The sequence below is a fragment of the Squalius cephalus genome (genome assembly GCF_949319135.1).
Source record: "Squalius cephalus genome assembly, chromosome: 23".
NCBI lineage: Eukaryota > Metazoa > Chordata > Actinopteri > Cypriniformes > Leuciscidae > Squalius > Squalius cephalus.
In genome coordinates, this window is record NC_137144.1 from 9,585,738 (window position 1) to 9,596,249 (window position 10,512).

A 10,512-nucleotide genomic window follows, 5' to 3' on the forward strand; every position below is an offset into this window, starting at 1 on the left:
TATGAGGAGAAATGTCGGAAATGTTTAATGTTTAATACTTAATAAATGTTAAATTGACAGGTTATTTCAATTCTTCTAGTGATAAAGTATATTTTGAGCTCTTTAATTCATCGTTAAAATTAATTACTAACACATTTAAATAATTTTTTTATTTAAAATAAAAAAATAATTAAAACTGATTTCATTCATTTAAAATAAATCCATAAAATTATCCAATGATGGGAACCCCTTAAAGATTCAATAAATTAAGCTCTTGACAGAACCTTTTCTTCTAAGAGTCTCCCGACCCCAGACTTTTGAACACTATTTAACTATTGATGCATTTGTAACAGACTGCTATTAAATGATGAATAATGTAGATGCTGAAATGCACATCCAGTCAGCCGTTCAGCCGTTCAGAGATGTCTTTAATCTAAACACCGCTGACTCCTGCTGGTCATCTGTGTTAATGCAGCTTTGAAAGATCCAACTGTCATAGGCTATCATGTGCAACAATTCTTTCTTCTCCACACATTGCATTTTATGTATTTCTTAGTAATAATAATAATCGAAAAATAATGTATTGATATAGCACCCTTTAAAAACAATGTGTAATAAGTGAATAACACAACTAATTACAAATACAAAAAAATTAATTCATAAGAAATTAGACAAGCACAAAATGCATTACTGTCAAATTTGAAAATATTATTTAGTTGTAAATATTTAGGATGCATAAAAATTACAAAAATGTCAGATCTTTCTCGCAGTAATGCATGTAGGCTATATCCACTGTATTAAATTGAGAATGTGAAATGTGTGTTTTAAAAGAGTTCCGTTTCCAAAATTCCACAAGACCTGAAGTGGTAATAGTTGTTAAGTTAAATAGAAAAGTTTTTCCTTTGTGCGTTTCACGCGTACAGATAACACCATTGTCAAAGCGATCCCGTTCACAAGAATCTGTGAAAACGCTGTATTATTCATGCCAAGCCAGTAGTTGGCGATGTCACTTTGTAAAAGAAACACTACGTGCCTAATAGACTGAACATACAATACGCATGCGCATGACGTCACTGTTTTCACAAGTTTGCATTTTTGTAGTTTACACAAAGATGATAACGGCAGGCCTATCGTTTAGAAACTTGCACTTTGAAACCCATTTTCAAAAGTTTGTGCTTTCAGGCCCTCAAAACGCAGTTTTCGTGTAAATGAACGGACAAAATGCATAAAAAGGTTTCAGTTTTTAGTTGAAAGCGGTGTCAAAACCAAACGCTTGTGCTTTCATACTATCCGCACCCGGGTTCGATTGACAGAAAGTGAGCCGCTATTGATAAAGAATGATTCAACAAAATTGTGTGTTTGTGTGTGTTCTCACTCACTTTCCTGACAAGCGTGACTGACAAGCAAGCAGAGCATGTATATGTATATACTGTATATATACTATATATATATATATATATATATATATATACATGCTCTGCTATATATATATATATATATATATATATATATATATATATATATGTATGTATAAATCAACACTGGTGCAGAACATCTGTGAGCAGATTAAGAAGGACTTTGGTTCGGTTACTGCAAATCTGTGTCTGGATGTGATCGCTAAGGCTTGATTTCTACCGTGGTTTTATCATAACCACAGACTTTTGGGTCACTGAACACTTTATGTTTGCTCATATCGTCTTATACCACCTCAGGGTAAAGTCGAGCTCCTTTAGGATGCTGGGAAATGCATCGCCGTGGTGGCAGGGAAAGCACCACAGACAATGGAGGCGTGATGATGGTGAGCAACTTCATTGAGAGACGTCTGACCGATCACAATTAAAATCAGTGACTACAAATCACTATGGGAAGTTGCAGTGAGACATTTTGGATTCTAAATATTCTCCTTTCTGAATGGTTGCCAACAGGCACATGCAGATTTTATAAAGAAAAAAAAAAAATTTTGTGGTTAGAATGTATTTTTTTTCCCCACCAAACTATATTTTGTTTAGCACTTACATTTTTGCAGATAAAATTTTAATTATTAGATCTATTCTATGCATTTAACGTACATTAGATAAAATTGTAGTTTCTCAGGCAAAAATGTGTTGCAGTTTTTACCTACTGATTTCAGACCATTATGCTAACACAGCTTGTTTTTGTTTTGAGGGAACTGATGAGATTTTAAAGGTGCAATGTGTAATATTTCTGAGGATCTATTGACAGAAATGCAATATAAGATCCATTACTATGTTTTCAGTGGTGTATAAAGACCTTACTTAATGAACCGTTATGTTTTTATTACCTTAGAATGAGTCATTTATATCTACATAACGGACAGGCACCCCCCTTCTATGAAGGTCGACATATTGTGACGTCATGTTTCTACCGTAGCCGACAGCGAACAAACAGCGCTACAGAGCGCGTTTCGTCACTAACTTGAATGAGAAGCAGCAGAAAAAGATGCAGCAGAATACTCATGGTGCGTTCACACCAGACGCGTGTAGCGCGTCAGGCGCGAGTGATTTCAATGTTAAGTCAATGCAAAGACGCGTTACGCGCGTAAAAAATTCCTGCGGCGCGAATGAGACGTTTAGCGCGGCGCGGTAGACGCGAATTCGCCTCATTCGCGCGAACTTGACGCGCGAATGAGGCGAATTCGCGTCTACCGCGCCGCGCTAAACGTCTCATTCGCGCCGCAGGAATTTTTTACGCGCGTAACGCGTCTTTGCATTACGCGACGCGAATTGAGCGTCTGGCGCGTTAAGCGCGTTACGCGCGAATGATTTTATTAGTGCTATTTGTGCATTCACGCGTTTGACGCGAATTCGCGTCTGCCGCCCGAGTTGAAAAATCTGAACTTCTGCGTCAATTCGCGCCGCGTTAACCAATCAGGAGCCTGCTTGCATGCTGCTGTCACGTGGTGAAGTGACAGTTTATAATGTTATTTTATGTTTGGCCTCAATAAATTATTTTGTAATATGACTAAAATGCACAACAAAGCAAATCTTTCACATAAAAACTCGATTTCAATATGAGAAATACTCATTTTTTTATTGAATGATATTTATTCCATATCTATTCTAGATTATATGAAACTTTATTAATCTAATGTAAAGACAACAAACACAATTTAGTGTATAAAAACTTTTAAAAAAATCACAGGACAGGTTTCACTTTTGGAGGCTGGCTCCATTTATTATCAAAACAAAAATAAATGACAGATTAGGTGGGTGCGGGCGAGGGTGAACCTCGCGCCGGGCTGTACAGCGCGGGCTCGTCAGGCAGCGACCACCACTCGAGGCCGAGGCTTATACGGCCTACGCTGTCCTCGTCAGCGTCCTCACCGTTAGGTCCACCAAACCTACCTCCTGGAGCAAATTGTGAAACTCCTGAAACCCTCCGGAGGGTTCGGTGGACCCGAGTACAGCGACGATGTCCCCTACGCAGCTGTTTCTGCTCTCCAGAGCATATACGAGCGGAGACTCTCTCGATTAAGGCTAATGCTAATGCTCGATAAACATCTAAAAAAAGATGGCCGCCAACAGGTTTAGAAACTTTCGCCTCTGACGCGCGTAAATTTCGCTTCAAACTTTTGATTTTACGCGCGTCAGTTTCGCTCTTGACGCGCGAATGCACACAAAGTGGTCAAGCGTATAACTAGACGCGGCAGGCGCGAATTTGACGCGCTTTTCGCGTCCGGTGTGAACGCACAGTCAGGTTGTCCCTGACTCTGCAAACGTGGAGAAAAACATGCTGTCTGAACGACGCCTCGGACATCGTAACGTTAGCTATTTCCCCTTACCTGCTTTGATGCTCTTATCCATAGCTCTTATCTTATACTAACTAGCATGGAAACAAGCTATGGTAAAGTCAGTGAATAAAAGACTAACACAATGATGAACAAGTAAAAATAACAATCGCAATAACATGTGGTTTTACTGAATAATTAAGTAAATATAATTTAATATAAAATATAATATAAAGAAACCTCATTGCTTGACTTGCTACTCTCTGCTGACTCAGACTTAGACGACGACATCTTCCGATCCTACATCGGCCACCGTAGCTTCTCCTTCGAGTTTGCAAAGGGAGGGATAGGCCGTGAGTGACTGGCTGTTTGCAATTCGCAAACCTCACCACTAGATGCCGCTAAAAATTACACACTGCACCTTTAAAGGGGTGGTTGATTATGATTTCACTTTTTAAACTTTAGTTAGTGTGTAATGTTGCTGTTTGAACATAAATAACATCTGCAAAGTTACGGCGCTCAAAGTTCAAAGCAAAGGGAGATATTTGCTTTTAAAGAAATCTTTTTTTAAGGACTACAACAAACGGCTGGTAGGGACTACACGACATTCCTCCCGGGTTAGTGACATCACTAACCCTAAAATGTACATAAACCCCGCCCCCTGAACACGATTTATAGATTATCATGACAGAATATGCTAATCAATGACTAGAAGATAACTACACATCAGCTACATAAATTCATCAACTAACCATTCAGAAATGTTGTCTACATGTCACTTCTACTTGAGTCTCTCCATCTGACTCCGGTTTGAACATAAAGGCTAAAAGTTTTTGAAATTTTCAGTGCATGTGTGTATGAGGTAAAAGGACACAAGCCGTTGAAGCTCCGCCCCCTGTGCTGGGAGCAGCAGCTCATTTGCATGGGACAGGCACAAAAACCCTCCAAAAGTGACAATATTAACATAAAAATACCTGTGGTATATTTTGAGCTAAAACTTCCCATACACACTCTGGGGACATCAGAGATTTATTTCACATCTTGTGAAAAGGGCATTATACCACCCCTTTAAAGAAGACCAGGGGTACTTCTCAATATCCCTCCTCGTCTCCTCTCTCCTCCGTCCTCCATCCTATGACCCGGAAACCGATCGAGCTCAGCCATCTTGAAGGACATCTCAATTCTCTAATTGCACCGCGAGGAGGCGAGGATCGAGGAGTGAGGAGGCTTCCTGAGGAGTCATGAGTGAGGATACACAGGTGTATCCTATGCGGAAGAGTTTTATCGACTAAAACGTGACGCACGTATAAATTCTCCTCCCCCTTCACATCGGTCACAATAATTTTGATTTATACTTTACCTTTGCAGTTTATATAAACCACACATCTCACATATTTCAACAGGGTATCTTGCTTTATTAATATTTATTATGAATTTCTTAAATAAACAAACTTCAACAACATAAGGGCAGATCCTCTGAGCGCTGCTGATGACGCGGTGAAGTGACGCTCGAGTGATCAAGTATTCCAATGTATAAAAAAAGCTTTCATTCGATCCCTCCGTCCTCGCGTCTTTTCCTTGCAGCCTTTCCTCGCATCCTACAGGGGGTGGATCTGAGACGCGAGGAAAGGAAACGAGGATGCACAAATAAGAATTGAGAATCACCCCAGGTCAGTCAGATCAATGGCGAAGTTGACTGATACATCCACCAGCTGGAGTTCCCTTTATCTCCACCAGAGGACCCTCCTCTCGACTCCCGGACTGTCTCATCACAAACGTCATTTCTCATTGCCCGGACTCAATATGTGTGATTAGATTCAGCTGTATCTCATTATCCTTGTTAACTCTGCCTATATAAGCCCTGTGTATTCACTCATTCATTGCAAAGTCATGTATGTGTCACACTGCATTTCTGAGTGCTCTCGCTGGTCTCCAGTGTAATGGTTCTGACTTTCTGCCCTGTTTTCCTGGATTTCCCTGTTTGCCCGTGTTTTCTGCCCTGTTTTCTGCCCAAAAATCGGTGTTGCCTACACCGTGTTATCCTCTTTTTAAAATTTGCACCCTGTTGACTTCAATGGGGCAAGTTTTAAACCTGCTTTTAGCCTCTTAACATCCTTGATGTGTCATTACAAGTGCACAGGTCATGTGAGTGATTCCTTCGGAGTAAACGCGGGTCAATCTGACTGCAGTAGATGTGAAAGATATGAATAAAAATGATATTTATTTAGCCAGCGCTCATACCTGTATTTACATCCTGTTTTCGGTCAAAGTCCATAGTAATCGATTGTCGAGTTCACGCGCATGATCATAGGTACTAAACCAATGCGCGTGAACTCGACAATCGATTACTATGGACTTTGACCGAAAACAGGATGTAAATACAGGTATGAGCGCTGGCTAAATAAATATCAATTTTTTTAATATCAACGCTATTTCTGAATGTTAGATGATAACAGCAAATATAATCTTTGTATTCACATTTGCTCAATACCAAAGTAAAATAAAACACATGATAGCATTTTCACGACTTCCTAAAAAAGGAAAGAAATATAGAGAGATTGATTACGTTGGTCAGAAGAGAGACCAATGAGAGAAAGATCTGACCCTCGGCTGTTGTGTTAGAAAAACTCACACAGCAATGTTTATTCGTTTTTTGTCATTGAGTCCCAAGGTAATAACACAAAGTATAGTGTTGTATTACATTTAAAAGTAAGTAATATGAAAAACTTTACTAGATTTGCAATGTTGATAATTGTGGAAACACATCATCACAGTCTGTGAAAAAAAGAGTCCATATTGGTTGTGACCAATGTCTTCGGGAGTCTCTCTTTTTTAAAGAATTCTGGGAAAGAAATGCTCAATATATAGGGAAAGGAAAGCAAAAGGTGAAAGCTGGGATCAATGCTCCTCAATGACGCCCTGAGAAAGAATGACTGAGACAAGAGTCATATTTTATTAATGATTGAGTTTAAAGCTGCCATTGAGAACTAAAGGCTACTTCAAGGTTACATTTATGAACTCTTAGTCACGCCAGAAAATGTGCTTTTTACCACATGACATTTTTTTTCCTTGCTTCTGGGGATTTTTAAGAAAGGTTAAACAGCCTCATAGATCATTAATTGTCAATAAAGACTTTTGTTCACATGATTTAACGATTATTATTGCCACAAGAAAATCACCACCTTATTTTCCATAATTGCAGCCAATGCAGTTTGTATGATTTGTTGGATGAGGAAGGACCCTGAGGCACTGAGGTAAATGTTGCCAACATGTTCTGAAATGCATTTACAAAGCAATTTTGTTATACATCAACAACATTACTGGGTGTTAGCAATAGAGGTGTTTAAGAATTAACAGAACAAAGTGAAAACAAGACTTTAATGTTATGTCAAATAGTAAGATGCACTGCTCTTTATGACCACTAGGTGTCTTAACTTTTGGTCACCAGTGCTCTTGATGAAATTCATATTCCACAACCGTCGGCCGTAGAACAGGATCTTATCATCAGAATTCAGCTCACTTGCATCTGACCTGGGCAAGCCTTCCCGAATGCTTGTCTTTAGACCAGTGTTTCCACACAGGAAATCCAAATCTCATGCTGGACACACCAGTCGGACTTCATAATGGAGAAGACAGGCTGTCCTGTCTCAGTTTGAATGTCTATCAATGTCTTTTCCTGTCAAATCATTTGAAATGTAAAACAGACTCAAACTAATGTAAGGTCCACATTATAAAGATATGGTTTAAATGTTGTTAAACATATATTTATCTAGGTATAACCATTACTAAGTCCTTAGTTTGGGTTTCACAACAGTCAAAGTGTATGTAATTTAATACGAGCACTATGATATCCGGTTGACTGCTTTGTCTGGTCATCGCACTGTCCCATCTGTGAATGTTAGTTGAAAAGCTATCTATCCTCCTCTAGTCACTTACACAATAGTTAAAAGGACAATGGTTAGCAAAAAGCCTTCATTTTATTCAACCTGATGCGGTTCCAAACTCATCTGATTTTCTTTCATCTGTGGAGCACAAAAAGAGATGTTTAGCAGCATGTTCAAGCTGATCTTTTCCATCAAATGGAAGTGGATGGGGACTGGAATGGTCAAGATTTAAATAGGGCCAAAAAAAATAAATAAAATAAAAATAGGACCAATAGGTCCTGATTTCCAAACCAAATTTGGGTCTTCAGTCGACAAAGTTTAAATCCCGTCTGGCTAGTGCACTTCCCATAATGGTTACGGATTAGGTCAGTAGACGGAGAGAAGACGGTCTTTTTGTGCCTGTTTGAATATTGTCTATCAATAATCGAAATATTGTAACACATTTCTGTAATTGTAACACTGGGGACCAAAATGCTGTCCGGTGTTACAATTACAGAAATGCGTTACAATATTGCGTTGCTCCCTAAAAAGTAACTAAATCGTATTACATAGTTACTTTTTTCTAGAAAGTAATGAGTTACGTTCCTTTTGCATTCTCACCTGCTTGTTTGTTTTTAATAAAAATAAAAAAAGTTCTGTTTTTTGCAAATGTAAAGGCCGTGTTTACACCTGGTGTTAAGATGCGTTTTGGTGGATTGGATTACAAGTTGACGATGCTAAATACAGTACAGGTGTAAACGGGGTCTAAAACGTTTTAAGCTTGTCCACTTTAAGTGGATATCGGTGGAATGTGTTCAAACAGCCACAAAAGACCGTCTTCTCTCCGCCTACTGACCTAATGCATAACATTATGGGAAGCGCACTAGCCAGACGGGATTTAAACTTTGTCGGCTGAAGACCCAAGTTTGGTTTGAAGACGAAAAATGTACCAAGCACAATGTTCTCTCACCATTCCTGATTTCTAACACACACTCACAGCGTTTGGCTGGTCTTGAGTCAGAGTAGAAACTAAAGCTGCTGCTCTCCGTAAGTTTTTCTGTTTTCTCCAGTCGTGTTCATATGGAAATTGCGTGAGCTTATTTCATCCATTAGATCGAAAGATCTGAAAAAACCTTTACATTTACCCACCCACAGACCCTCCCCTCGAAGAAATCAGGACAGAAGTGGACAAAAGAGACGGATTAAAACACCAGGTGTAAACGGGATTGTGTCTCCCTCGTCTACTTGTGATCATATCGACCAAAACGCATCTTAATACCGGGTGTAAACAGAGCCCAAAAGCGAAACGAATAAGCCTCAGGCTGAAGGAAATGCGAAGCTCAAACAAACCTTTCAGCTGTGCCGCCATTCTGGATTGCAGAAGAATAGGACGCAGGAGAAGAAAGTTCAACACTTTTTATTAAATAAAAAACAAATCTAATGTTTATTTATTGGATCATTAAAGATCAGCAGCAAAGACATTGGTTAATAAAGTGAGATTAAATAGGTTTGTATAATATTTGATTTTGCATTTCACTGTTTTTATTCATTTTGAGGAAAACTGAATGTTTTTTGCAAGTGAGGTGAGTAAATGCATGTTCTCAAGTCTAGATTAGATCTACAATAAGAATCATGTTTACACAGCACACACAACGCCTCTGCATGTACTCTCGATTTCTCTCAACATAGGGACAGGAGAGGTGTCAGTCAGTAACTGGAAAAACTACAACTAGCGTTACCCAGTTGAAAAAGTGATTCAGAAATTTTGTTGTGAATTTAAAAGTTTAATTAAAAGTAAAATTCAATAACTTGCATTACTTGTAATGCGTTACCCCCAACACTGACTGTCCCTTTAAGGGTTCATCATCTTCTGCAATTGACAATAATGAGACAAACACACTTGTAACATGTTTTCAGTTGCATTGCAGTTGCATTTATTTCTTACTTGGACTGAATCACATTCATAGCAGTATCACTATAGTAAAGGAGCACTAAAGTCCTTTAACACAATAACGAAAGGAATTAAACTACTGGATAGTAACAATAAGGCAAAATATTGACCTCACATCTACTCAGAAAAAAAATAAAAATAACAGCATTCGTTCACAACATAATGGTAACTTCACAATGTTAAGGGTCAAATGTAAAAAATATATAGATATATAGCAAGAGAGAGGTACTCCAATAAATATGCGTTTCCCTTATTTAGTAATATTGTTCACAGACAGACCATAAAACCTCCTCAAGGAGTTATTTTTCGACTTTTAAAGATTGTAATTACAACTGCACAGCTTTCACTAATTCAAAGTATTGTCACTGCCTTACATACAGCATAGTCATAAAATATTTTACATATATTCAGTTCCAAAAACTCTATACAATATTGGTCCACCTTAGATGCTTTGTACTTTTCTGTAACTGTAAATGTGAAATCCAACATATGAATACACTTGCAGTGTGTGCTTTTAGTACTGGACAGTGGTTACCATCAGCTATGGGATATAATAATGTTATTACACAGGTATCTTATAAGACTTTCTCATAAGCTGGAATCAACCAGGATTATACTATATTTGATGTTAGTAACAGCATCTACGCTTGGATTTACTCTTACAGGCAGAGGTGATACAGAATAATATAAAGCAAATTTGGTAAAGTTGTGATTGTACAGAATGTTAGTGGCAGATGTTAGAAAAAAAAGTGTGTTAAAGCAAAAACAACAACAAACAGAATAAATAAGAAATCAAATGCCCCCCCCCCCCCCCCCCCCTCAAAATCTAATGTCTGAATACTCAAACTTAGTGAGCTACCTACCTAGACAGCATTTCAAGGCATCATAGATGCTTCCATCATGAAGTGTACATTCTAAGATATCTCAATTAGCTAACGCAACAATCGCAAGTATCTTTTACAGAGAGAATG